Source organism: Simochromis diagramma, unplaced genomic scaffold (assembly GCF_900408965.1).
Source record: "Simochromis diagramma unplaced genomic scaffold, fSimDia1.1 OVJJ01000367.1, whole genome shotgun sequence".
Taxonomy (NCBI): Eukaryota; Metazoa; Chordata; class Actinopteri; order Cichliformes; family Cichlidae; genus Simochromis; species Simochromis diagramma.
In genome coordinates this window covers 1,061,509-1,088,466 of record NW_024387288.1, presented here as the reverse complement: position 1 = coordinate 1,088,466, position 26,958 = coordinate 1,061,509, and the positions used below count along the sequence as shown (strand labels likewise).

Genomic DNA, 26,958 nt, shown 5'->3' with positions numbered 1-26,958 from the left:
CAGAATGTTTAAAGAACATTTCTGACATCAATAATGGATCATTAATCCTTGATTAAAGTCTGAGCCAGCAGGGAGAGAATTTAGTCTTATAAAACTCATTTTTGTGGAGAAACATTTATTACCACCACATCCTGTTTCACCTGAACACATAACAGGCGTAATGTCCTGGCACTGTTGGGATTTATTACACAGCTGTTAAACACCATCCTCACGTCTTTATCACACACAAGTCTTCATGACAACCACTGACAATTATAAACAGTAATTCAATCTTAACAAACACTTACAATTAGTCTGCATTCAACGCACAGACTGCACACACTATTATGTCCGGACCTCTCACTCCTCTGCTTTAATCTCAGTCTAATCTCATCCAGCTCAGAATAAATGGATTCTAACTCCTTACTGTTAGATTATTTTCTCACAGCCCCAACAGAGGACTTATTATTATTAGACATCAGAAGTCATAGCATACAGATGACACCCAGCTCTATCTGTGCATGAAGCCAGATAACACACACCAATGAGTTAACCTGCAGGAATGTCTTAAAGACATAAAGACCTGGATGGCCGCTAACTTTCTGCTTCTTAATTCAGATCAAGCTGAGGTTATTGTACTCGGCCCTGAAAAGCTTAGAAATATGGTATCTAAGCAGATTCTTACTCTGGATGGCATTACCTTGGCCTCCAGTAACACTGTGAGGAACCTTGGAGTCATGTTTGACCAGGACATGTCCTTCAACGCACATATTAAACAAATATGTAAGACTGCTTTCTTCCATTTGTGCAACATCTCTAAAGTTAGAACTATCCTGTCTCAGAGTGACGCTGAAAAACTAGTTCATGCATTTATTACTTCCAGGCTGGACGACTGTAATTCATTATTATCAGGAAGTCCTAAAAAACTCCCTGAAAAGCCTTCAGCTAATCCAAAATGCTGCAGCAAGAGTCCTGACAGGGACTAGACCTTCTCCATGATCTGAAGTCCATTTGAACAGCTTCACTGTACAAAAAACTGTCATCAAAGTTCAGGCTAAAAGGATAACGTTTACTCAAAAGTTAAAACTAGCCAAATGTGACCCACACAGGATGTTAAACTTGACTAAATCTTAAAGGCGCATACACAGACACCCCGTCAGGGCTGAAAGGTCACTGATTCTGATCCGTCGGCTGCTCCGTGCTGTGTGTTTACGTCTTCGCTGTGTTCCTGCTCTCATTTACTGTTTTAGCTGTTTGGTGGTTGTTGAAATTTTGTGAGGTTTAATCTGAGATTCTGGCGTTTCGGGCAAAATAAATTAATATTTAAAAATCGATTCAGGATTTATTCAATCGATATCACGTTATCCAAGCTAGAATCAATTTTAATCAATAAATCGATAATCAAAACCCAGCCCTAGTTTAATGACATCATGTGACCAACAACATGGCTGCCCTACTGCACACACATTTATCAACCTTCAGACATCCTGTACATTTTGTTTTTGACATTGTTGTACAGGGTAGCCGACTTCTAAATGGCCCTCATGGTCACCACCCATCTTGAGGAGTTTCCCCCTCACATATACTAATGTGCCACAAACAGGACTTCAATATCACCAACCATTCCCATGTTATTACGGTGTATCCATAGAAATGGCCCACCCTGTAGATTAAAACTCAGAGTGTGAATCTGCAGAGTTTCTGTGTGAGGAGTGTTGGTGGAGGAAGGAAACCTGCAGAAACACGGTGCAGTCAGGGCGATGATGAGGTGAGGCCTCCTGTCCCTCCACCTGCATGTACAACGTGTAGAAATGTGGACACACTTCGACTGACGCATTAGGGGTTCAGCCGTGGAGAGATTAAAAAAAAAGACTGAACCTGGGTGAAAGGTTAACCTTTAGCGCCCACACACCGTCTGCCTTTCTTTTTAAAGAGCACATCTCATTGATATTTCATTGTGATCAATTATGTGTACTTTCCAGTGCACCCTTAACGACCTTCATCACCTCTATGAACCGAGGCTGTTTCAGGGGCCTTGCATCCTTTCCATTAGATTTCCATGTTTCGATCAGGGTGCAGACCCTGATTTCTTCCATCGGCTTTTATTTTTGAAACGCATCTGTAATGCTGAATAAATTGGGTCTTTGTGTTTCACAGCAGAACATAGAAAACATGTAAAGTCTTTAAAATGAGAAACCGTACCATGTTAGGAAACACATGAGCTCATTTTGAGTTTGAATAAAGTTGGGACAGGAAGCAGCTGATCAACTGTCAGCAGCTCGGTCACATGGGTCAAACTCAAAATCAGCTCATGTCTGTTAAACATTTCACAGTTTCTACCTTTAATGTGTTTTTGTTGTACTGGGAATAAATATGGATTCATGTCGTCTATTTACAACTTGTCTAATAACCCTGACAGGCACTGTGCCTCGCCTCAGCCCACTGCAGAGCACATCCATCAGGTGTTACCTCGACCTGTCGCAGCAGGATGTCACACTGACACAGGCACGAAAATGGATCAGAGAAAATCCAGCGCGCAGCGGAAAGAAAGGAAAGTTTCTCAAATGAAAGTGAAAGTGAAGCTCTCGGCTGTCAGACTCTCTGTGTTGTCCCGACCTGCATTCGGGGCTCGCTGACCTGGAAGTCCCGGCAGAGCAGGCAGACGAATCTTTTATCAGGGAGCTAAAAAAAGGAACAGGACAGACTGACGAACATCGGTGAATGTGGCAGAAAGTCTAAATGATTTCCCGTGGAAGAGGAAGAGGACGAGGAAGAATGTAAATGTGCTCTCAGGCCTGAGCCGTCACATCAGGAACACCAACCCTGATTTCACTGGGCTCAGCAAATTGCACCATTCATCCTTCATTTAAAATTTCACTTCATCCAAAAGAGAAATGAGAGTCTGTGTGTGTCTGTGTGGTGTTAGTGTGTGACGTCAGATCTGATCGGAGCCTGGGCTCTCAGATTTATTGGAGATGAATAGAAACTTCAGTAAGTGGGAGCACAGAGCGTTCTCACTCCCGAGGCGTAACATGTCGACGTTTTGTCACGTCCCGCGGCGTTCCTGAGGAACGCGAAAGGAGACCTTCGGCGTTCTTATGGTACGCGGCGGGTTATGGCTGGAATCCAGTGCAATGACGCTCCCGCGGTAGTAGACGTTCCAGCCCTGTATTCCAGCCCTAAACCTAACCTTATCCCTAGCCCTGACCATAACCTTATTCCTGACCTTAACCAGGACTTTAATGATGTTAAATAGCGTGTTTCTAAGCAATTTGAAGAAAAAGAGCGAACATGTGTAGGTTCAGTCCAGACGGTTCTCATATTTCCTCTTTTTCCGAGGTCGTCATTTAGGAACGTGGTGGGTAGCCGAAAACGTAATATGGTGACGATTTGTCACCTAGCGTAAAATGTTACGCTTTGGGAGTGAGAACGGGTTGGGGAGCAACGCGTAACCTACACTGCTACAACTACAGGTCACATCTATGCAGTGTAGGTTACTGCTATAACTACAGGTCACATCTATAGCAGTGTAGGTTACTGCTATAACTACAGGTCACATCTATGCAGTGTAGGTTACTGCTACAACTACAGGTCACATCTATAGCGGTGTAGGTTACTGCTACAACTACAGGTCACATCTATAGCGGCGTAGGTTACTGCTATAAGGTCACATCTATAGCGGTGTAGGTTACTGCTATAACTACAGGTCACATCTATAGCGGCGTAGGTTACTGCTATAACTACAGGTCACATCTATAGCGGTGTAGGTTACTGCTATAACTACAGGTCACATCTATAGCGGTGTAGGTTACTGCTACAACTACAGGTCACATCTATAGCGGCGTAGGTTACTGCTATAACTACAGGTCACATCTATGCAGTGTAGGTTACTGCTATAACTACAGGTCACATCTATAGCAGTGTAGGTTACTGCTATAACTACAGGTCACATCTATGCAGTGTAGGTTACTGCTACAACTACAGGTCACATCTATAGCGGTGTAGGTTACTGCTACAACTACAGGTCACATCTATAGCGGCGTAGGTTACTGCTATAACTACAGGTCACATCTATAGCGGTGTAGGTTACTGCTATAACTACAGGTCACATCTATAGCGGTGTAGGTTACTGCTACAACTACAGGTCACATCTATAGCGGTGTAGGTTACTGCTACAACTACAGGTCACATCTATAGCGGTGTAGGTTACTGCTACAACTACAGGTCACATCTATAGCGGTGTAGGTTACTGCTACAACTACAGGTCACATCTATAGCGGTGTAGGTTACTGCTACAACTACAGGTCACATCTATAGCGGCGTAGGTTACTGCTATAACTACAGGTCACATCTATAGCAGCGTAGGTTACTGCTACAACTACAGGTCACATCTATAGCGGCGTAGGTTACTGCTATAACTACAGGTCACATCTATAGCAGCGTAGGTTACTGCTATAACTACAGGTCACATCTATAGCAGTGTAGGTTACTGCTATAACTACAGGTCACATCTATGCAGTGTAGGTTACTGCTACAACTACAGGTCACATCTATAGCGGTGTAGGTTACTGCTACAACTACAGGTCACATCTATAGCGGCGTAGGTTACTGCTATAACTACAGGTCACATCTATAGCAGCGTAGGTTACTGCTATAACTACAGGTCACATCTATAGCAGCGTAGGTTACTGCTATAACTACAGGTCACATCTACGCCGTGTAGGTTACTGCTACAACTACAGGTCACATCTATAGCGGTGTAGGTTACTGCTATAACTACAGGTCACATCTATAGCAGTGTAGGTTACTGCTATAACTACAGGTCACATCACACGGCCCACAAACACCGTTCAGCCCTGCTCTTTGCTCCATGTCCGTCTCTCTTCTTCTGCTGCTGTTTTTTGAATCACGAGGAAAAGAACGAACAGAACGACCTCAGCGGTGACACCTGTATAAATGTGTGCAGCGGCGTTGGCGGCACTGTGGTTGTACAGCCTCTTCCCTCGCTCTGCATGTCTGATGGAGACTTTTATGGTTTTGTGTCTCTGGCTGGAATCGAACCAGCGACTCATGTGTAACGCCACCACTGGAGACACTCCACACTCGGACTGAATGCAGAGGTGTGATTCAGGCATCAGTTAGTGATGTGGTGAAACCTGAGCAGAGGAGTCTGCTGAGAAAAGACTTCTGCTGCTTCCAGGACGCTGCTCACGTCTTCTTTTTAAAAACGTGTTTGTATTCTTCTCATGGAGGTGAGAATGATCCTGCTTTTCATTTCTAACACAACACCTCCGACTCCCGTGAAGTCTCTGACGCCTCCTTTGCTGTTTGACGTCTCCTCCTCCTCCCCAAACCAAAGATGGATGACATCTCAGCCTGGACTCGAGGCTATACTGCTGCATACATGGTTACTCATCTCCATACACGTATGTATGTGTTACACATAAACACGTTACTATGTCCCCGCTACATCAGATGTTCCTGCGTGATGGATCACGATGGCCTGCAGGCACTAACGTGTCAGCTTATTGGTGTTTATTACAAAAACCAGATCCATACGTTAAATTAGATCAGAGCAGAGAAGCAGAATATTGCAGAGCGATGCACACACGGCTGCTTACATGATAACACTGTGCATGAAATATGAAGCTCCTCACGTCTGCCTCCCATCACATCCTCTCCGGCTCCATCTGTCCTCTTCAGCTCTTCATTAAATGTGGAATTTGTCATTTTTTAGGGAATGTGAGTGCAGGAAAACATTCTGAGTACATGTGGAGACGTTTCCACGGCAGCGGGCAGGCCGGCGTGGCGCGACGTCACGTGTTTACGTGTTCTTTCACATTCAATGCTCGACTTTTGGTTCTGAGGTGAAAAACAAACCTGTTCCCACAACATGATCCAAACTCTTACTGACTTATTTTCCAAAACCCGGAGCCACATCTGAGCTCGCAGCTCCGGCGTCCTCATAACCTCGTCTCACGTACGAGATCCTGTTTGTCAAACATCTGCTCACGAGCTCGGCAGACGAGCGCGACGCGACGGAGATCTGATGCTTTTATATACTTTCATGTCTTTGTGGACACTTTGCAGATCAAACGCAGACAAAGACGTCAAAACAGAAGCAGCAACACGAGAACCAAAGTTCAGCCTCGACATCACATCTGCACCGATTTATAACACGTACTCAGCTGAACACGTTTCATACATGTGTGACCCTGCTGCTGCTCAGAGTACTCACTCAGCTACACGTGTGCTGCTGGAACACCGGAGTTTATTTAGAAAAGCAGACACAGGACATGTAAGTGACACAAGTGTGCAGAATCACACGTTAGAGCAGAGAGGAGGAGTCACCTGTTTGACTCTGAGGGCCTCAAACATGATTCACCTCAGAGAGGAAACACTGAACTTTGCTCAGACCTACAAAATAAAAGCACTCAGAGTTTAACGTGTCCGTCATTCCACTGCAGCCCCAAACACATGGACACAAGCAGCTCAACACAACACCGAATGATTACAGAGGAAGAAACCTCTGACCACACACACACACACACACACACACACAGTAACACATACACCCACAGTAACACACACACACACACACACACAGTAACACATACACCCACAGTAACACACACACACACACACACACACATACAGTAACACACACACACAGACACACACACAGTAACACACACACACACACACACAGTAACACACACACACACACATACAGTAACACACACACAAACACACACAGTAACACACACACACAGTAACACAGTAACACACACACATACAGTAAAACACACACCCACAGTAACACACACACACACACACATACAGTAACACACACACACAGACACACACACAGTAACACACACACACACACAGTAACACACACACACACACACACACACAGTAACACACACACACACACACACACACACAGTAACACACACACACACACACACACACAGTAACACACACACACACACACACACACACACACACACACACAGTAACACACACACACACACAGTAACACACACACACACACACACACACACACACAGTAACACACACACACACAGACACACACACAGACGCAGACACACACACACACACACAGTAACACACACACACACACACACACACACACACACACACACACACACACACACACACACTCCAGGGGGGAAAGTTTAATAAGAGCCAAACTCTGATCGATGGCTTTAATTTAAACATCAAACTGTGCAGGAAGTCGACCACTGCTAAACCAATTACACTGTGTGTGTGTGTGTGTGTGTGTCTGTGTGTGTGTGTGTTACTGTGTGTGTGTGTGTGTGTGTGTGTGTGTATTCCTGTGTGTTATAACACAGAGTGGTCTGGGGTCATGTCTCCGTCCTTTTAATTATTTCCAATCTCTGAGTTTTTTTTAAATTTATTTGTATTTTAAATGATACTTCTGGTTGCCGGGACGACCTGACCTGCAGGCTGACGTTCAGATCTTTGGGTCCACGATGGTTCAAAGCTGAGAGGCGAGCGCGACTACAAATACATCATATCTGGTTGTGCTGGTTGTGTGTCCACCTCAGAGGCGTCTCACGTGTGCACAGGCGTTGTGTTCAAAGCAGTAAGTTACTTACTCACCAGAGAAAGTAATTAGTTACACTACTCATTACATTACATTCTCGTTACTGCGTAAATCACCTGAAACTCAGAGTCTCATAGTTACACATGAAGCTGAGTCTACAGCCCCACACACCAACACAAACCCCTATAACGAGGACACACACACACGATAGTTTAGTTTGTATGGACGAGCGCGCTGAGAGTAACGACATAACTGTAACTGTAACACAGATCTGACCTCAAACCCTCAGACCTGGATCCCTTTAGCTGATTCCCATCGTTTACTAATCCGATGTGTTTCTGCTCGTTTGGTCCTGATGTGTCAGAAATGAGTGTTTCTAAATTTCAGATATGAAAGAGTGACTGTGTGAAGCTGTCTCCGGGTTTGGAGGATTGTTCTCCAGGATGGATCCAGTTTCACGGTCGGGGTGTTGGAATCAGATGTTCAGCAGCCGCTTCCTGTTGTGTCTCTTTTCATTATGTCTCAAAACCACAACATCGTCACACACAGCAGAGAAACAACGATGCGTGACAGCACTGCGCAGTCCTCACAGTCGCTGTGTACTCGCCGCTCTCACAAACACGTGATCACCACTCGTTTCTGCTGTTGTTGCTTTATGGTGAAATAATCAAAACACAAACAAACTGAAGAAATCAGGAGGGAGGCGATGCTGTGTTTGTGGGTCTGTTAGCAGGTTTGTACAGGACAGCCCGCCATGCTGTGTGTGCGCGCGCCTGCATACTAACGCAACTGCATGATTGCATGCATGTGTGTGTGTAATTCGATCTGCTTGTTATGCAGCGTCTCATTACATCCATATGGTCGTCCCCCACTCCCAGTTTTATTTCCATGTTTTTAAATATGGACAATAAAGCAGGAGCAGACAAATCGCTGCCATTAAACTGGAAAATAAGGCAGCGACTGTTCTGTCATCTACCCGAGAGCCGCTGTGGACACGCAGCAACACGGGAGACTGTAAACTCAAACAAATATGAAGTACATGTTTATACACATACAGTATACGCTTTAAATATAGAACATGTAGTTACTGTGTGATTAAAACTCAGTGGGTTTACATTAAAACATCCATGATTATGTGAAATAGAAATATTATAAATGTGTAATCTTACATATTTGGGCTGAACTGAGAGCTGTTTCCTTTGTGTCTTACAGAATGATTCTTAGACTCCGCCCACTTTTGGACAGGCACGTAGTGACAGTTTGTGTCACGTCCACAGTGTCACAGTTGTGAATCACTGGTGAATCTGATGTCAGTCGCTCCAGTGTTGATCTCAACAACTGTGCGGTGACATCACCAGATGTTTGGCAGCAGCCTTTTTTCTTTTGCCTCCATGGCGTGAGAGGTCTGCGCCTGGACTCGTGTTTTTATTGGTCAGTGATTTGTTCTGGAGAGGTTTGAACCTGGTGTTGTTTGGAGCTTGTTCTAGAGTGTTTTGGACACAGTGGAACTGGATTTGGTCACTACATTAACCTCCTAAGACCCGAACTCTTCCACGGCATGCATTTTTAATTTCTCTTTGATATTTGGACATATTGGGACCTGATGAATGTAAAAACAAACAATTAACAGATTTCTTTTATCTAATTCTTGTTTCTAAGAAAAATGAGAGCCGCAAATGAGGATATTCGTTTAAAATTTGATAGAACAGCAGCAGTAAGTGGACATCAGGCCCTTGTAGAGCACAATTGAGTATTTTGGTCTAAATAACCCAAAATGTGATGTCCACATATGTGGACGCAGGTCCTTGGAGGTTAAAGCACGTGTGTAACATTTCCCACAATTCAACCTAAAGTTAGATGGTTTCAGGCTGTGATCCACACCGGTGGGGTGGGGCTTTCTCTGGATTGAGTTTTGGCGTTGTCTTGGAAACCACAGCCCGTCTCTTTGTGTAATCCAGAGTGTCTCAGTGGTATCAGATCAGGGCTGAATCTGGTTTTGGACCAGTTTTAGTCTGGGTGTCTGGGTCCTTTGTGCATGTGGTACAGTCTCTTCTGTTTTTACATGTTTAACACTCAGCGTGGACTTGGTGTTGACCTGGGTTTGAATAACATTGGAGAAGGTTCCAGCTGTGCAGAAGATAAAGTCCGCCAGCATCTTCTTTTTCTTTCCACTCAGTGATATTTACATCAGAAGTCTGATTCTAGACCTGTTTTAAAGTAATTAGGAAAACTTTCAGGCCAACCTTCGACCTGGCATTGGAAACTTTTTGTACTGGTTTGGGTTACTGGTTGGTTTATTACTTGTTTGAACCTTTTTAGAGCATCTCTAAGAACCCTTCAGAGCTACTTGGATTTGGGCTGTCTTAGTGCTGTTGTCAGGAGGTTTTGAACTCTGGTTTTGGTCCAGTCATAGAAACAAGTTTATTGGTTTTGGACAGAGTATGAGTCTGGTTTTGGAACATTTTGGAGATGGCATTAGACTTGGCATTGGACTAGTGGGAAATTTTTGGATTAAGGGTTCACTTGGGAGCATTTGGAAAAACTTGCTGCAGTTCTCATGATTTTAGACGTTGTTAGTTTTTGGACAGGAAAGAGCAGCTTTCAATCAGACTGTGGGGACTTTTAAAGGTGAGCTTACTCTAGGTTTAATCATCTGTTTAAATGTTTTCATGGAAGACTTTACTGAAAACATAGAACACACTGATCACTTGCTGTGTGGATTTCTTTGAGTTTGGTGTGGGTTTGGGGCTCAGGCTTGGTGCTGGGGTCCAGGTTAGATCCAGGTTAGATCCTGGGGACTGGGCATGATTAGGACTGACGGTCCTCACAAAGACAGAAGCATAAATGTGTGTTTTGCCGGCGGCAACAGAAAAGAGAGCGAGAGTCTGTAGGCAGTTAGCGGGCTGATCAAAGACACACGGGTCACAGCTTTGCGGGTTTCAGCCACGTGCCTCCTCTTCCTCCTCACTTCCTGTTCTCCTTATTGCCTCTACTTCCTTTCTCTTCAGTCTCCTGGTTCTTTCTCCAGCTCTCTCAGTCATGCACTTCCTTCTGCTTCTGATCCTCGGCTCTGACTGAACAGCTACTTTCACCTCAGTATCTGCACAGACATTTCTCTGCTGAACATCTGGAGGAAGATTTAGATGTGGACTGGTGACTATGATGCTGATGGAGGCAGGAGCAGGAGCGTGAGCGGGCTGTCAAACAGTCGGAGTTCAGTGGATAAAACCTGTCAGAGTAAATGACAGCAGAGATGATGTCTCTATACGTCCCTCCATCGGCTCAGACGATCGCTTCTTCAACCACTTTTCTCTGCCAGCTCTTTCAACACCCCCTCTATCTCCCCACCACTTGTTACTCTCTATGCCCCCACCCCCTCCTCCACCTCTGCCAGCCTTTGAAGCTTGCTGTGGCAGTCCAATGATTTGACTAACCAGCACCCATGAGAGCCGCCCGGGCCTGCTGTTACGTCACGTCACTGCAACATCAAGGAGAGTGTGTGCAGAGCAGGGTGGATGTAGCTGTGTGCGTGTGTGGAGATCTGAGTTTGCGTGAACCCGCTGCTCTCGGTTTGACCTCCACAATCAAAGAACGTCATCGCCTCTTCATTCCTGTGAAGTGTCAGAGATGATTTCCCTGCTCTGCCGCGTTCGGGCCGTACGAGCGCTCGGCAGGGTTTTTAGAAGCGTTACGTAAAGCTGCGGCGCGGACGGTAAAGGTCCCCCGTGATCCGTGTTTTCATGATTTCAGCTCAGGGCATGAATAATGCTCTTCATCATGTTGGGTAAATGAGTGTTTCAGTGGGAGAAATATTTATTTCTAACTCCGAGGAGCAGAGCAGCAACAGGAAACCCCCGAACACGTCACAGAGTAAGACTTCATGAATCCGTCTTCACAGAGCCGTGAGAGTCCTCAGAGATGGACACGCCTGCTCCTTCAGTGACTTCATCGCTTCTGTTTTCTTCTTCAGGATAGTCCTGGTCAGCAGACGCGTGGTCCCAACACGTCCTCCTTCTTTCTGTTCCTGATGCTTCGACTGGAAAACAGTAGCTCAGCTCTGCCTCGAACCAACGAGGAAATCAACCAGAGACGACCTCACAATCAATTCAAGCTCATTGCTACCTAAATATTACCGTCCCTGATTGGTCTCCAGTAAGGACTTATTCTAAAGTTTTCATTATTTTGAACCTTTTGAACTTTGCATGGTTTTGTATCTCACCCTTGGTATAACAGCGTATGTGACTGTGGTTTAGGAACGTCTGTCACTCAGAGGACGACATGAGCACTGATGTGTTGTTAATATTTCCTGTTATTCATCAGTCCCACAGTTATGTCTCAGCTCTGGTAACAACTAAACAGCCCAGCAATTAAATCTGGGTGGAAACAGGCCACGAGGAAGACCAGAAAAGTGCTGGATGGACCGAATGCTGCGAATATTACACCAGAAGACGCCCTGGATAGGAAGAAGTGGAGGAAAGCATACAAAATAGCGGACTCTGCATTGCGGGATATACACCACTAGGAAGAAGAAGGTAATAACTAAACTCGATGTGACGGTTGAATTCGGTGGTAGTATGACTCATTTACAGACCATTTCTTTCCTGGTAGAAAAGTTTACTTTGAAATTTTAGATTTGTTCTGTCGTCCCTGAAACTCCTCTGATCTTGTTTTAGTGTTGCACAAAATCGGAGTTGGTTCAAAGACACGGTCTTGAACTTTTTGCCTTTGTGGTCCTGAGATTGGTTTATTTAACACACGGTGAATCACACAGTGCCGTCTACCCGTCAGCCCTGATATCACTCCGCCGTCACCGAAGGCTTTTAACTGAGATTTAAACTAGATGACTTCTGATCACTGCTCATAACTAATAAACGGGAACTTGTGAGTTTCAAACACAGAGCGATCTTCTGCAGAGATTCTGTCTCTGAATTCGAGTCATAAATAATGAAGTCTATATTTAGGTTTTACGCAGCATCCCAGAGCCTGTGGCTGTTCAGACTGTTGCTGCATCTAAACAACATTCATTCCTTTCCTGGTTTTGTATTCAGGAGGACATCCTGTTTGTAATTTGGGCTCTTTGTTTCTCAGCAGTCTCACCACAAGCTGGTTGTAAAATGGACCCACCTGTGGATTTGCATGGTGGGCGGCGAGCAGAGACGATTCACAACAAGCCAAAGGAAGGCATGCATGCAGTTCCTGCGCACGGCTGTGGACTGAGGCTACGCTCACATTTGCACTGAATTTTCCACAGAATTTATTTATTTAGTCTTTTAAAAACGCAGACTGGTTCTTTAACGCCCTGCCTGATTTAAATCCCTTCACATATTCTTTATTTCATTAACCAGAGCACTGCACTGATGACTCGGTGCTCGTGATGCCAGTTTATCCCCTCAAGGCTCTGTTCATGCAGGTAAAGACCCGGCAGTATCAGAGAGAAATCCCCAACCAGAACTGATGCTGTACCTAAACCTCGAGACCCGGACCTCATCAAACATCCTCATTAATGCTCAAGTTTGTCCAATAAAGTTGGAATTCCCATCATATTTTCCCAGATAAAACTCAGCCCAAAGAAGTCCCTCCTGGACTTAACCGAGCAAACGTGCAAAAGCCTTTTGTTGGGTTAGAGGCTGGAGGTCGGGGTGTTATGTGCCCAGATATCAGGTTTGCTGATTGATTAGGTTTTTCCGTGGATTTCTTTCTTCCCTGATGGAACGGGCATGTTCCAAGACATTGGTGGCAGCAGTCACCGGGATCAAACTGTGATAGGAGGATCCCATCAACACAACATCTGAGCAAAAACTGAACGGACCCACGGACGCCGATACATGTGACACTGCAATGATATGATGCCACAGTGAATACGCAGCAGCATCAAACCTGAAGGTGAATCATACGGAGCAGAACGAGTCTGCAAGGTCAAAGGTCACCGTGTTAAACCAGGTAAATGTTGCTGTATTCACAGAGCCAGTGTTTGCTTATTGGTGTCAAAGCCAGGAAAGTCTTTCAGCCTTTAAATGTCCACCCAGCAAAGACGCCGAAGGATCACCGACATCAGGAGAGCATTCATCATCACATCTTTACCCACTGACAGGCCGCCAGCAGCTGACAGAAGGACGCAGAGCGAGTGCAGACGAGAGGTAAAGAGAGTCCGAGGAAAACGCAGGAATAGATTCCTCCTGAACAAAAAGCTCTTTCTGTGTGAGTGTGAGTGTGTTTAGCTCCATGAAGTGGAAACTGTGGCATGAGGAATGTGTGTGTTTTGGACAGAGTCGCCCATATGGAGGAAAACTGTGGGGAAAGTAGATTAACTGTGTGTTACTGTGCGTGTGTGTTACTGTGTGTTATGTGCGTGTGCAGCAGCTGTGTTCCAGGTGTGCAGCAGGACGGTGCGCTCCGTCAGCAGGGAGCTGTTCAGCAGACAGTGGGAACTCCCACCGTTAGAACGCCAAATATGATTTCATGGAAGCGAATCCCAAACGCCGCGGCTCGGGCAGAAGGTGACACCGACAGTTTCAACATGGCTGCCAGGACGAGACCCGAGGAGTGACGGAGATAAATGATCCTCGGGCCTCATCGGGGATCAGCTGACATCATTCTTTCCCTCGGAGCACTCGCCGTCAGCAGGTAGAGCGAGTGGATCTGTGCGAGGACTCCACTGGATATAGTGTTCTTACTTTTTATAATCCAGATGTTTGGAGACACATTTCCATGTTATGGGAACACTTGAGTCCACCCAGGCCCTCAGGTTATATTTGGTCTAAGGAAACGACTCCTCGGTGCTTCAAGTTCCCACAGACGTGTGCAAGTGGAAGCCAAAGGGCGGATTCAACAACCTCATGTACAGAAGAAGCACCTGAAATCCTTCACCTGCTCAGAGCCACCAGCAGGTCAGCCACGCTGATTGTCTGCGTTCATCACATCACAGCTTTATTGCTTTTACTGACACCAGTCTGCAGGAACGACACCGCCCACCTCACAGCCTCAGGTCTGCTTTCCTCTCAGCGAGCTCGGGCTCACCTGAACCTGCAGCAGGTGTGCCGAGCTTGTGGAGCTCCAGGAGCTCATGGAGCTCCAGAAGCTCGTGGAGCTCGCGGAGCTGAGCTTCGTCTACAGGATGACAGGCAGCGCCACATTAGAGGATCTCCTCCCACAGCATCCGTGTGTTTGACATCAAACGCATGTTGTAAAAACATCAGAGTCAGACTGCACAAAGATGAGAGCGCCAGCAGCTCTGATCATAAACAATACGGAGATGAGACGCTACTGAGCACGTGCAGTCAGTACTCTAAAACACTAGAGTCAACAAACCGAGACAGCGTGCTGCAGTCTTCCTGCACTTTATGCATCACTTATGAACATGTTTATGGGAGAATACACGTTTGTAGGATGTGTATGCCTGCTGAGCACTGATCCAGGATCTGTTCACAGAGGTCAGAGGTCAAACTTATTTTTATGGAGACTTGACATACCTGCTGTCAGAATCCCATCAGGATGAAGGACAGTAGCAGCGTTTGACATCATATCTATGTTCCTTTGGGCCAAAACTTTAGGGATGCTAACAGGTGGCTTTAAGTGGGACGGGCGACACACAGTGGGCGGGTCCTGAGATAAACTTGACTACCAATGAGAGCACAGGACACAGCTGACTGACACATGAACTGGTCGTAAAGGCATTACCTAGGTAATGAGCGAGGCATCAGCTTCAAAGCGACGATAGAATAGCAGACGCACTGCTCACATATCTGCACTCATGAAACGTTATGTCCCACGTGCTCAACACGGGCTGCGCGTCACGGCTAATTCTTCTTCACGCGTGACCGATAAAAACTCACGCAGGAACTCAAACTGTGGATGAGCGAGTTTCTCTGGATCACACTCGGCTTCAGTCAGCAGTAAAAATTCCTTTCAACGCACCGAGCACTCAAACGCACCACAGACCAACGCTGTAACTTCATCTGCAGGCGAGCTGGAAAACAGCTCTGCTGAAACGAAACACACACACACTGTCACTGCATCATCTCCATTCAGACCAATCACAGCTCTGTGTGGACCAAACGAAACATTTGAGTTGGTGTGACAGAAAAGGTCTTCATCACTGAAGAGGAAAGAAGCAGGGAGGCCGAGGAGGAGGAGGGTAAATTATAGAAGAGGAAGAGAGGAGGGAACAAGGACAGCAAACTGCAAAGCCTATAAAGGATGCACGAGCCTCAGAGTTCCACCTGTTCAGCTTCAGGTTTATTTTACCTGAAAAATGAAACCAATGCTTAAACTCCTGAAACTGCAGTTCCTCTGACGTCCAGCAGAGGCAGCAGTGAGTCAGTCCCACACACTCAAACTGTTGCAGGGAGGATGTGATCACGCTACGTCCACATTGGTATGTTTGAAAACACAGACTTTTCTATGCGTCTGCACCTTTCCTCCACATGTAAACGGTGTTTTCAATCACTGAAAACTGAGATTTTTAAAAACTCAGTTTTTGCGTTTACGTGTGGACGAGGAAACCAGAGATTTAGTCACACAACGTCAAAGGTGTGCGCCTTTTTGACGTGATGCTGTGCGCCACGTTACTGCTTACATGAGATTATGTCTACAATGGCAGATAGAAACAAAATACTGTTGCTGTTAATCTGACTATCTGCAGTTTTAACACAGTTACAGTTACCGTCCCTCCGTTTACACAGACAGGCGTCTGAGTGAACCTCGGACGGGGCTTCTACATCCAACACAGACCCTCTCACAACCCAAATCCCAACATCGGTTTTGAATAAATGTACTTTTTAAAAAAATATAATTTATGTGTGCTGTATGCATTTTGTTCATTCCTGAGTTGTGAGTCTACACCAACCAAAATACTGTCTTTGTTATTAACATTTGAAATGTTGAAGGCACCTGGATAGTAACACAAAATTATCTGCCTTTCCAGGAAAACACAAACTTTTCAGAAGTCCTGAAGGTTTAGTGAGGGTACAAAACCCTGTTTAGTCTTTCCCTCCCGGCTTCTAGACTTCTGATTGGCCAACATTTCGTTTTTAGCGTTTACATGTGGACGGAGATATTTTCTCAAAACTGCACGTGTGGACGGGATTAAAAAAAAACGAAAACAGAAAATCTCAGTTTTCAAAAATATCCGTGTACGTGTGGACGTAGTCTACAACTCACCTGTTTAAAGTATGCATTATTGGGGGCGTGGCCTCGCTGACTGACAGGTGGCTGTAGCTGCTAGCTGTCTGCTATCTTCACCTCAGCTAACTGGAGTCCCTGACCAGTTTCTGAGCTTACAGTCCATTAACAAGTGATTACCAAATTTATATAACCTCAAATATTTTAATATTCTGCTAAAAATGTCCTTGAAAGTTTAAACTATATTTTTATATTTTTAACACACACATCATTACACTGCCAGGTGTACATAACGTCTGAGCTAAAAAGTGTCCGTAGCCACGAATTCTTTGTACTCTCACGTGCAAAGGTCTGCGCGGGCTAGCAGCTCGCTGTGAACAGGAAGTAAACTCTCCAAACGTCCAAAACCTTTCTCTATTTACTTTTGTTATTCCCGCCCCAAACACTCCCGGCCAATCAGCGCACATTCTCAGGTGGTTTGGAGTGTTTGCTTTGGTTTACTTTTTTCTCTGTTTACAAACTCAGAGTGAACAAGCTAGGCGTGAAAACGCCCTTAGCATAGCTCCTCATGTATTCCAGGCTCGTCTGAACATGTCAGAGGACAAACGATGGAAACACGTGAACCCTCGTTGGACAGCTGGGACAGGCTGTCGAGGACATGGATGGATGATCAGCTGATTTATTCTGAACACCAGCCAACAGGCTCGTCTCTCTGCTGTGATGTCAGACTTCTCGCCTCCAGCCGAGCTCCAGCTGGGACTGAGCTCCTCCTTCACTGTTCACTCCTGAGTTTATCACTGTCATTACTGATGTTGTTACCGTGTGCATGGCTAATGCTGCGCCCTCTCTTTGATAACTGTTGCCTGTTCTCGTGTTTCTAGGTAAACGTGAGCGTCCGTAATGATACGCCTGTGACCTCTGAGTATTTGAACAGAGTGAATATGTTAGTGACTCGGCCCTGATCACGTGGGGATCGCGGCTCTGATAATGACTGCTGGAATCAAATGTTGCTGTTTGCTAAACGAGCGACAGCTGCGACTTCAAATTAAACTCTTTTGTCCATCGCGGTGCATTTTGGTATTTTAGCTCATTAGCTGCCGCTGCTCTCCGGTTACATAAAACACGTTTCAGCTCCTGAAACGCTCCAAAAATAACATGAAATACCAGCGGCGACCACATTCTTCCCTCTGTCTTCCTCCCTGCTTTTGTTTGAAACTCCGTCCACTGCTGATGATTATCCGTCTGTTTATCTGTCGTTCTCTCCGAGTGTCACTGTTTAATTGGACACCCCTCCTCCTCCTCCTCCTCCGTCCCCATGGGAAAGTATGCAGACACATTTTGATTTGATTATGGCTCACAAACCAAACTATGCTCCGCTGCATTCCTGCTCCGGCAAACAGACGATGTGTGGAGCAAGGCTGCGAGCGAGCCAGGTGGGGGTTTGATTTCCTCTGGAGTCACTCCTGATGTAAAACCTCCACCTTTATGCCTCACTGTGGGCGTCACAGATCGTCTCTCTGCAGGTCCGAGTCACCTGACCACATCGTCACATTTACCTCTTTTCTTAAAACTCCCTCTCTTCCTGTCCTTCTATAACTGCAGACGTGGCTCACAGACACCCTCTACAGGCAGTCCTGTGTAACTGCACCACACTGCAACAGTGCAGCTCCTGTCCTGCCACGGTCCACGTCGATCTAAAGACCTAACTCAGGATCCACAGGGGAGGCTGGGTGGAGGTCGGGGGTCACCAGGGGGACTGCCAGGACATGGTCTATGAAACATGTGACGATTCCACTCACCTTTCATCCTCCCAGCCTCTGAAAGCAGAGTTACGGGAAGTTTGCTGCAAGGTTAGCATTTTTAATTCAAATGATAAAATACAATGTTTTTGTCTTGAAGAAGCTTTAAAGAATAATTTTAGCTGTTTATCGGCTTCATTCACTGAAGTGAAGCAGCTCGTCTTCATCTGAATCCTGTGTACTTACACTCAGAGAGCACGTTAGCATAAAAACATCAGACAGCGGTCGCTCAGACACATCATCAGCATACATGATGATGCTAAGCTAACTCAAGCTAACAGCACGTCAGATTATCGATGCTGTGTTTGTGGAAAGATGAAATGTTTTTGTCTGGATGCAGCTTATATAACTATTGTTGATTCTATTCATTTGCTTTTACTCATTGAGCCTCTTGAGCGCCCCCTGCTGTACCTCTGCTGAACTGCAGGGAGTTTCTGTGGGGTTAAAATGAAGTGGAAGGACTTCCTGAGAAGCCAACTGAGCGTTACGATGGTGGACGTGTTAACAAAGTGTTCTTACAGACAGGATGGGGCTCGAGTCTGAAATTCAAAAGTCAAACTTGCTGTGTAATAATCTGTGAGCTGGAACAGGAAGTGACAGCACCATGACCACCATCATTTCCAATCACACTGACCGCTCAGTGACTCTCAGACCCTCGTCAGGTTTGTCACGGCGGGCGCCGCATCGCTTGCCTTCATGTGGTTTCTTAAACGAGTTCCCATCATGCATCAGAACAATGGCTTCCAAATGCTTGGATTTGGACCGTGAGAGGTCGGAGAGGAAGCCAGCGCCTGGCTGCTTTGTCTCTGTGTGTTTACACTTTATCTGTTGACATTCATCAGAAAATCGTCCAATGGGAGCAGGCGAGAGCGGCAGCGCCTCGCTCTCATGTGGCGGAGAAACAGAAAGAAAGGAGAGAAATGAAGAGATGTTTAAAGGAAGCAGAAACGAAAACTCAAAGCAGAAAAAAAGGAGAAACAACGAGAGAAAACAGAGTCTGAGCGGACCGCTGGGGAGAGAGAGAGAGAAGCAGAGAGGCAGGTGAGGGGGAGAAAACAGGAAGACGCTCCCGGTCTCCGATCACAAATAAAACGGGAACCACGAGAGCGAGCGAACGAGCCTCTTCATATCTGTGTGACTCATCGTCTGTGTCCTCGATCGACCTCACAGCAACTCTGGGAACGCAGCACCAACATCTGCTGCACACACACAGTAACACAATATAACACACACACATCGCTGTGCGGCTGAAACACCTGCACTCGACCAATAACATCACACGGCTCACGCCGTCTGCAGCAGGTGGACATAGTTACAGTTATACTGAGAGGTGTGTGTCTGTGTGTGTGTGTCTGTGTGTGTGTGTCAGTCCTGGTTTGTGACACTTTGAAAAACTCAGAAAACACAAAATCATCAGAAACTGTCACAAAGCTCTACAAACACCTGCACAGGTGCTGCTTTTAAACAAGTCATGTAGTGCTGGAGCAAACACACCGTCTTACATTCACACACACACACGCCATGCAATACCATACAGCTCTGATCAATACTATCAATAGCATCGTTCCAGCTTGTGATCAGCACCTTTGACGAGCCAATCAGAGGCTGCAACACACTGAGCCTCGTTAGCTCGTTAGCTCGTTAGCTCAGGATCAGCGGTGACAGTGAGTCCGTGCTCTCAGCTCTGCTTGATAAACATCACAGCACATATTCATCATCTTTGTCATTGTTATGTTTTATTTTTAGTGAAACTTTGAGTGTTTTTGTGGTTTTATAAAGTTTAAACTGAGTGTTTCTGATTTATCAGACAGGCGGAGGGCAGAGGTCTGTGTGCTGGGCGGAGGAACAGGACGGAGTTCTGCTTGTTTTTGGTTATCAGAGGAAAACGATCAGAGCTCTGCAGGTTCAGGTTGTGTGAAATGATATTTCTCCTTCCTGATTAATAAGTCTCAGCTCAGTGAAAATAAGTGAACGCCCTCTGCTGCTCTGTCTGCACAAACTCATCTCCTCTCTTTGAGTAGCTTCCTCTTTTCTTCTGGGGTCATCAAATATTTTCCACTGTGCTGATAATCAGCTCAGGTCAGGTGTGCAGCAGCACCATCAGCAGCACCATCAGAGGACTGCAGTGACCTCAGAGCAGGGAGGTCACACATCTCACTACACCGGGTTTATTCCTGAGATATCTGTTAATGATTTATTCAAGAAGAAGTAATGAAATCTGTAAGAGGCACTGAAGCACAGGGAAGTCTCATCATACCTCATGTTTATATATAATAATAACTTATATATAATAGTCTGTTTCCATGAACCGCTCTTAGTTTTAGAAAAACCGAACAGACTGAAAAAGGCTGTGAACTCATGCAGTAGTAAATCCAGTTAACATTTGACATCATGTCACATTTCTGGGCTGTTGCTCTGGCCAGGTAAGCAGCAGAGGGCGTTCACCAGGTTCAGCTGTTCAGCTGCAGAGGTTGCACAGGTAGTCCAACTCCTCCAGGACGTGCCACTGTCAGAGGGTTTGCTGAGTCTGCCAGCACAGTCTCAGGAGCATGGAGCAGATTCCAGGACAGGCAGTTAATCTAGGAGAGCTGGACAGGGCCATAGGAGGCCTTGAACCATTAGCAGGACCAGTACCTCCTGTGTGGTCAGAGACATTCACACCAGCAGCCACTGGTGTGAATGTCTCTGACCACACACAATCAGAAACAGACTGAGAGTGGCCTGAGAGCCAGACATCCTGTAGTGGGCTCTGTGCTCACTGCACCGTGGAGCCTGACTGGGTTTGCCATAGAATACCAGACCTGGTGGGTCCACCACTGGTGCTTTCCACAGATGGGAGCAGGTTCACCCTGACCACATGTTAAAGACATGAAAGGGCGTGGAGACGCCATGGAGAACCTCATGCTGCATGTAACATCGTTTCAGCATCACCTGTTTGGTTGTCAGTGATGCTCTAGGATGCACAGACCTCCAGAGGCTCGGCACCCATCAGGTATCAGGTATTACTGAGCACCGTTTTCAGTTTCTGCAGTGACATTTTGATCGACTGGACTAAGTGCATCATTGAATCATTGAATCCAGCCCCTGTAGGTTGATCACCTTCATATATCAGTGTAGATGTCCAGCGTGAGATTTGAAGTTCCTTTAATTTTGGGGGGCAGTAGTGTGATAAACACACGGTTACACTGACGTAATAACTGTTAGGCCAACATTTCCACCAGTGCAAAGCCGACTGTACAGAGCCAGCATGAAGCTCTGCACCAGCTGAGGATCGTACGGGTCAGACAACCTTTCAGGACCGACTGTGTCCACAACACAGCAACGAGTCCGACAGCTCAGCTGAAGGCCTCGGTTTGTACGTGCAGTCAAAGCTGCATCGTCTCTGACAGACCTCCGCCCTGTGCGTCTCCATCTCCAGACCATGTCCATGTTTCACATTCAATCTGCGAGGCTCTCATTCTTCACAGCGTACCTGGACTTTATCAAATCCACCTCTCACACTTTCCCAGATGTCCCAGAGCTGCTCTGCGCAGGCCGCCGAGGCTTCGCCGCTGATTATTTCCTTACATTACTTTCCCTCAGCTCCATCACGTCCTCCGCCCACTCTGATTACAGTCAACAAAAAGCCTCACTTATTCCTCCTCCACACGGTCACTCAGAGGTCACAGCGACATCTGGGACATCTGACCTCGTCACTCCTGTGGCCTTCGTGTAATCCTGGTGGATTAGCAATCACAGAGTCTAATACAGAGCCGTCATGGCTGCGATGGAGACCAGGCACGTTCTCAGCTCTGAATAAAAAGCTTTCATGTAGAGGTTCTTTCTCCTTCTTTCCAAACTGCAGTTTCAATACATAATGTGAAAGCTGTGGAATCAGCTGGAGCGGCGCAGAGGACGTACTTCTACACGTCTGACTCATCATGACGTAAACACGAGTTTAAATCGACCGCACGGACCGGTGTGTTAGCTGAGGACGACTCAGAAACTCTGGGAACATCACAGGTAACAGGTCATAAATGTCACATATAAACACAAGTTAAAAATTATCTTTTAATAACAGTCACTGTGATGTCACCCACTGATCAAGCCCCACCTTCTCAGACGCTCTGTTGCCACAGTAACCTCACAGAAGCCATATTACTGGTCACATGATGTCATTAAAAAGGCTCCAACAGCACAAACAGGTCCAGAGGTCCAGTTCAGGTGTAGCTAGCAGACAGCTAGCAGCTACAGCCACCTGTGTCACCATCCACCTGTCAGTCACAGAGGCCACGCCCCTAATAATGCAAACTTCAAGCCTTCATACAGTTTAAACAGGTGAGTTATAAACAGGTGTTATGAAATGATCTCTGGAGACCAAACAGTCTGTGAAACTGTCTGTGGGACTGACTCACTGCTGCCTCTGCTGGACGGCAGAGGAACTGCAGCTTGTGTTCCCTTCGGTCAGTAAGAAGATATCAGAACAACTGTTAATTATTTAACCAAACCATGAAAATGATCTTACAGTCACTGTGAAACCATGATTCAGGATTCTAACTGAATAACTTCTTTCAGCTCTTCATGTGAGCGTACGAAACGTTACCCTGATACAAATCACCTCCCACAGCTGGAGGTGACCCCACATCTGCTCCGTGTGTTTGATTACTCGCATATAAGAGTCTCGGTGAGGTTTTCCTTCTGGTACAGAAGATCTGCAGCGGTCTTTCTGAGGAAGCCTTCAGCAGGTTTGATGCAAAGCACAACCAGAAAGGAGAAACACGTCCGTCTGGATGGACAGAAGCCAAGTCGATCATTCTTTCCTCTGTGGGGCTCACACTGTGATTACACTGGTTGCACTGGTTTGCTCCCAGTGTGCACACATGGCTGCGTGAAGCAGCGCAGGCCTCTGTCAGCCCTCCCGGGTTAAATAAAGATTTAATGAGCAGCTGTTGCTGCGTCTGCAGACGCAGCAGCAACGAGCCGCTGCTGGGCGGAAGCTCCCCAATCACAGCGTGACCTATGACCTCTGACCGAGTGACCAAACAATCACACAGGAGAGTAACAGCGCAGCATGCAAACACACCCCGAATAATTAAATCACATAGAACCGCCCTCCTCCAGAGGAAGACTGTGAGAGACAGGAAGGATATGAGCTCTAGTCCTAGTCTCCAGACTTCACCTCACATACATTCTGATCATGTCTCTGATTGGAGGAGGTGGTGCTCACCGGATCACATGACCTGTAAACCACCCTGTTTTATGTGAGCGCGCTCAGAGCCGCTCAGAGCGAGGTGAAGGCCGTTACCTCGGCCTGAGGTTTTAGGTTTTGCTGAGCGAGCCGACACTGAGGAAGCCGGCTGCGATGAACTTCCTGCCTCTGATCTCTGAGCTCAGTAAACACTTTCCTGATGAGTTTACGGTCACACTGAAGAAAACAGGATGCTCATTCTGGAAATTATGGGATGATGAACATCACGTTTTCTTCAAGAAGACTTAGAAAACTGGTAAAAATGTTCGTTATGCAGAATCGTCTGTCTTCTTCCTGCTGCCTGTAGGGGGTGCCACGGTCGATCACCTCCTACTATCCCAGCATCCTCCTCTGTCACACCAACCCTCTGCATTTCCTCCTTCACCACATCCATGAATCTTCTCTGAGCTCTTCTCTTTTCCTCCTGGCTGGCAGCTCCATCTTCATCCTCCCTGACCAGGTGGTCCCTTTGATGGACTCATTACCATCCTGCTCACTGAACATCTGAACATCTTCAGCTCGGCCTCCAACCTGTCACAGCAGGTCTCACGTCCATCTTCAAAGCTTCGAGGATTGTAAGCGCCGCTCTGATGGAGGGACTCACGTCCCTGTGACCTCTGACCTCAGCTTTACTTGGTACTTCTGCCTCCTGCTTGACCTTCAGTCTTTGCTGGTTGACATTAAACACGCCGCTGCAGGTGTACCCACCCCTCAGCGTCCCCATGGATACCAGATTTAAAGCTCTGTGGTGCTGTGAAGCACAGACAGGTTTACCTGTACCTGTACCATCTGTGTCAGGACTAAGGCAAACAGGTGGAAACTCAAGGACGGAGATAATAAACCTTCCTTGAAAGCAGCTTTAAGTAATTCCAAGTCTTCCAGGTGTTTCCAGGATGCGAGGAAACACCCCTCTGACCTGGATTCAAACCCAAACAGCTGTCACGATGGATGATTAATGAAGCCGAAAGTGACAAATCACAAAATTCCTCGACTCGTTTTTGTCCGTCATGACCGCGCCGTGTCTCAGCTGACGTCAGGAGTTCATCAACATTCAGGCAGCGAGAGCCAAAGGGCGCCGTGGCTGCGACTCTCTAACCTCCTGAGCCCGACAAGACCTCCGTCTGAGTCACGACTCAGTCAGAAAATTAGGAAATAATTACCTGATGAATAAACATCATAAATCTGTGCAGAACTCAGAGAAAATGAAGTGCAGAACCCGACATCGTCCTCCTCAGACCGAGTTACACTGCAGACTACTGTGACCAGGTTACCTTTGAGAGTAAACTCTTTATATCCTGTAATCCTGTGATTGGCTGATCAGAAGCTGATCAGGTGTACCTGCTGTACACTGCAGTACTAAGACAAAGCTATCTGAGCTCTGATTGACTTCCTGAATGACCGTCGTTTGAATAAGCTGCTGTTTACTTCATCAGAGCTCAGTTAACGGTCCTTCACTGTCGAGAGGCTCACGGCGAGCTGAACCGGAGGCTTGAACACGTCGTGACTGAGAGGCGATTTTCTCTAAGGAGGTACTCGAGGTACAAGTGTCTTCAGAAATAAACAGCTCGGCCGCTCAGCGATGGATGGCAATTACTGTGAAGAGGGAACAGGCTGTACGGCAGCGAGCGGCGAAATGGGGCCGACGATAAGAATGCTGTCGCTGTAAATGAAGAACAAGAGGACGCGCTGGGAGCATCAGGAAGTCAGAGTGCTTTTAAACGCTCACTATGTGCCGACACACGAACACCACGCGAGGTTCGCCTGACCTCAGATCAGTCAGGACTCATTTACTCTCCTGCGTCACGGAGACTGAGAAGCCAACCTGTCCTTTAAAAAAAACACACTTCAGTCAAATGTCACAGAGCAGGAAGTGATTAAAACAAGTCAAACTTTAACTACATCACTGAGATGCTTTATTAACGGCCTCTCAATCCAACTATTCCCTTTAAAGACGGTGAAACGTCCTCAACTCCGAGATGTTTCTAACTTCTACTTCTCTCTTCTGTGCAAAGCCTTTGGCAGCATGTAAATGTCACGTAATGACACTTAGAGCCACAACGAAAATGATGACAATAAAAAATCACGTCGGGGTTCAGGTTATCTCACATGTCAAAAAGATATTCATACCTTTGATGTGGATTCTGGAAGAAGCCTTTTCTTATCACCTGCTGTGTCTGGTGTCAGTGTGACGTGGACGCAGGTAAACTACTGACATCACATCATTTTAGATACAGGGTACAGGTAACACCCACTCAGGGTTAGCTGTAGGTGGGGTTAGAGGAGACTGACACGAGAGAATGAAAGCGAGAAGTGGCGTCTCCACAGCCAACCTGAGACACGCCTTCCTCCACACCTCGTCAGGTAGACAATGGCATCTAAGCCTCAGCCACACCCAGAGACTCTTGCACAGGTAGGTCGGGTCACAGAGGGTTAAACACCAGCCTTCCTGACGGCCACAATGTGAGGTCGTCATTCAGAGCGTGCTGCTTCCTGTAGTCTGCATGGAAGACGCTAACGTTACAGGAAGTAACCTGTGACACCACCTGCGCATGGACAACGCTGCCCTTCAAAGTAAAAGTTTTGTTATTCAGTCCATGCAAACTACAGGCAATCACCCTCAAGCAACCCTCAGCTACTGGTTGGGGTTTTCAGCAGGGACCTTGGCTGTCGGGTTTTCTTCAGGCCTTGAATGAAACTTTGCCCCTAATGTGGCAAACACACAGTTCTTCTTTTAAAAGCTTAATAATCTAATAACTCATTCAAAAAACAACAGCTGCTAGTTTCTGAAAGTGTCCCCGTTTAGCATCTCCAGCTGTGGGAGTATAGCTAGACCAGCTCTGGAACCTGAGCCTGACAGAAGAAGGAAAAGCAGCCAACCAGGTCCAGGCTGACAGACTGGAACCGCCTCCTGCTGATGAACTCGTAGCAGCCATTTAAAAAAGCAGACTGTCCTCTCTTGGTGTGCAGCACTCCCACGTCTGCAGTGTCAGATCACACCTGTTGGCAGGTAGCTGACATCTGGCAGCAGAGGTTATGATAATGAACCTATTCTACATTAGGCCCATTCATTGGTCCTCGTCCTTCAGCTCATTTGGATGGCGTTCCTTCACCTCACCCTCCCCTCTGTGCCTGTCTACAGTTCATATGAAACAGTATAACATGACCAATAACACACGCGTGTCCTCAGAGCTGTTTGTGTTTACTTCAGCCTCATTAGTGAAACAGCTCAGGCTGCTAAA

General features: G+C 46.5%; 1 protein-coding gene across 2 annotated transcripts in view; it reads right to left on the bottom strand.

Moving 5' to 3' along the window:
• The window catches only part of sugct (succinyl-CoA:glutarate-CoA transferase), a 64,672-nt gene that overhangs the window by 7,993 nt on the left and 29,721 nt on the right, over nucleotides 1-26,958 (bottom strand). The window lies entirely within an intron of this gene.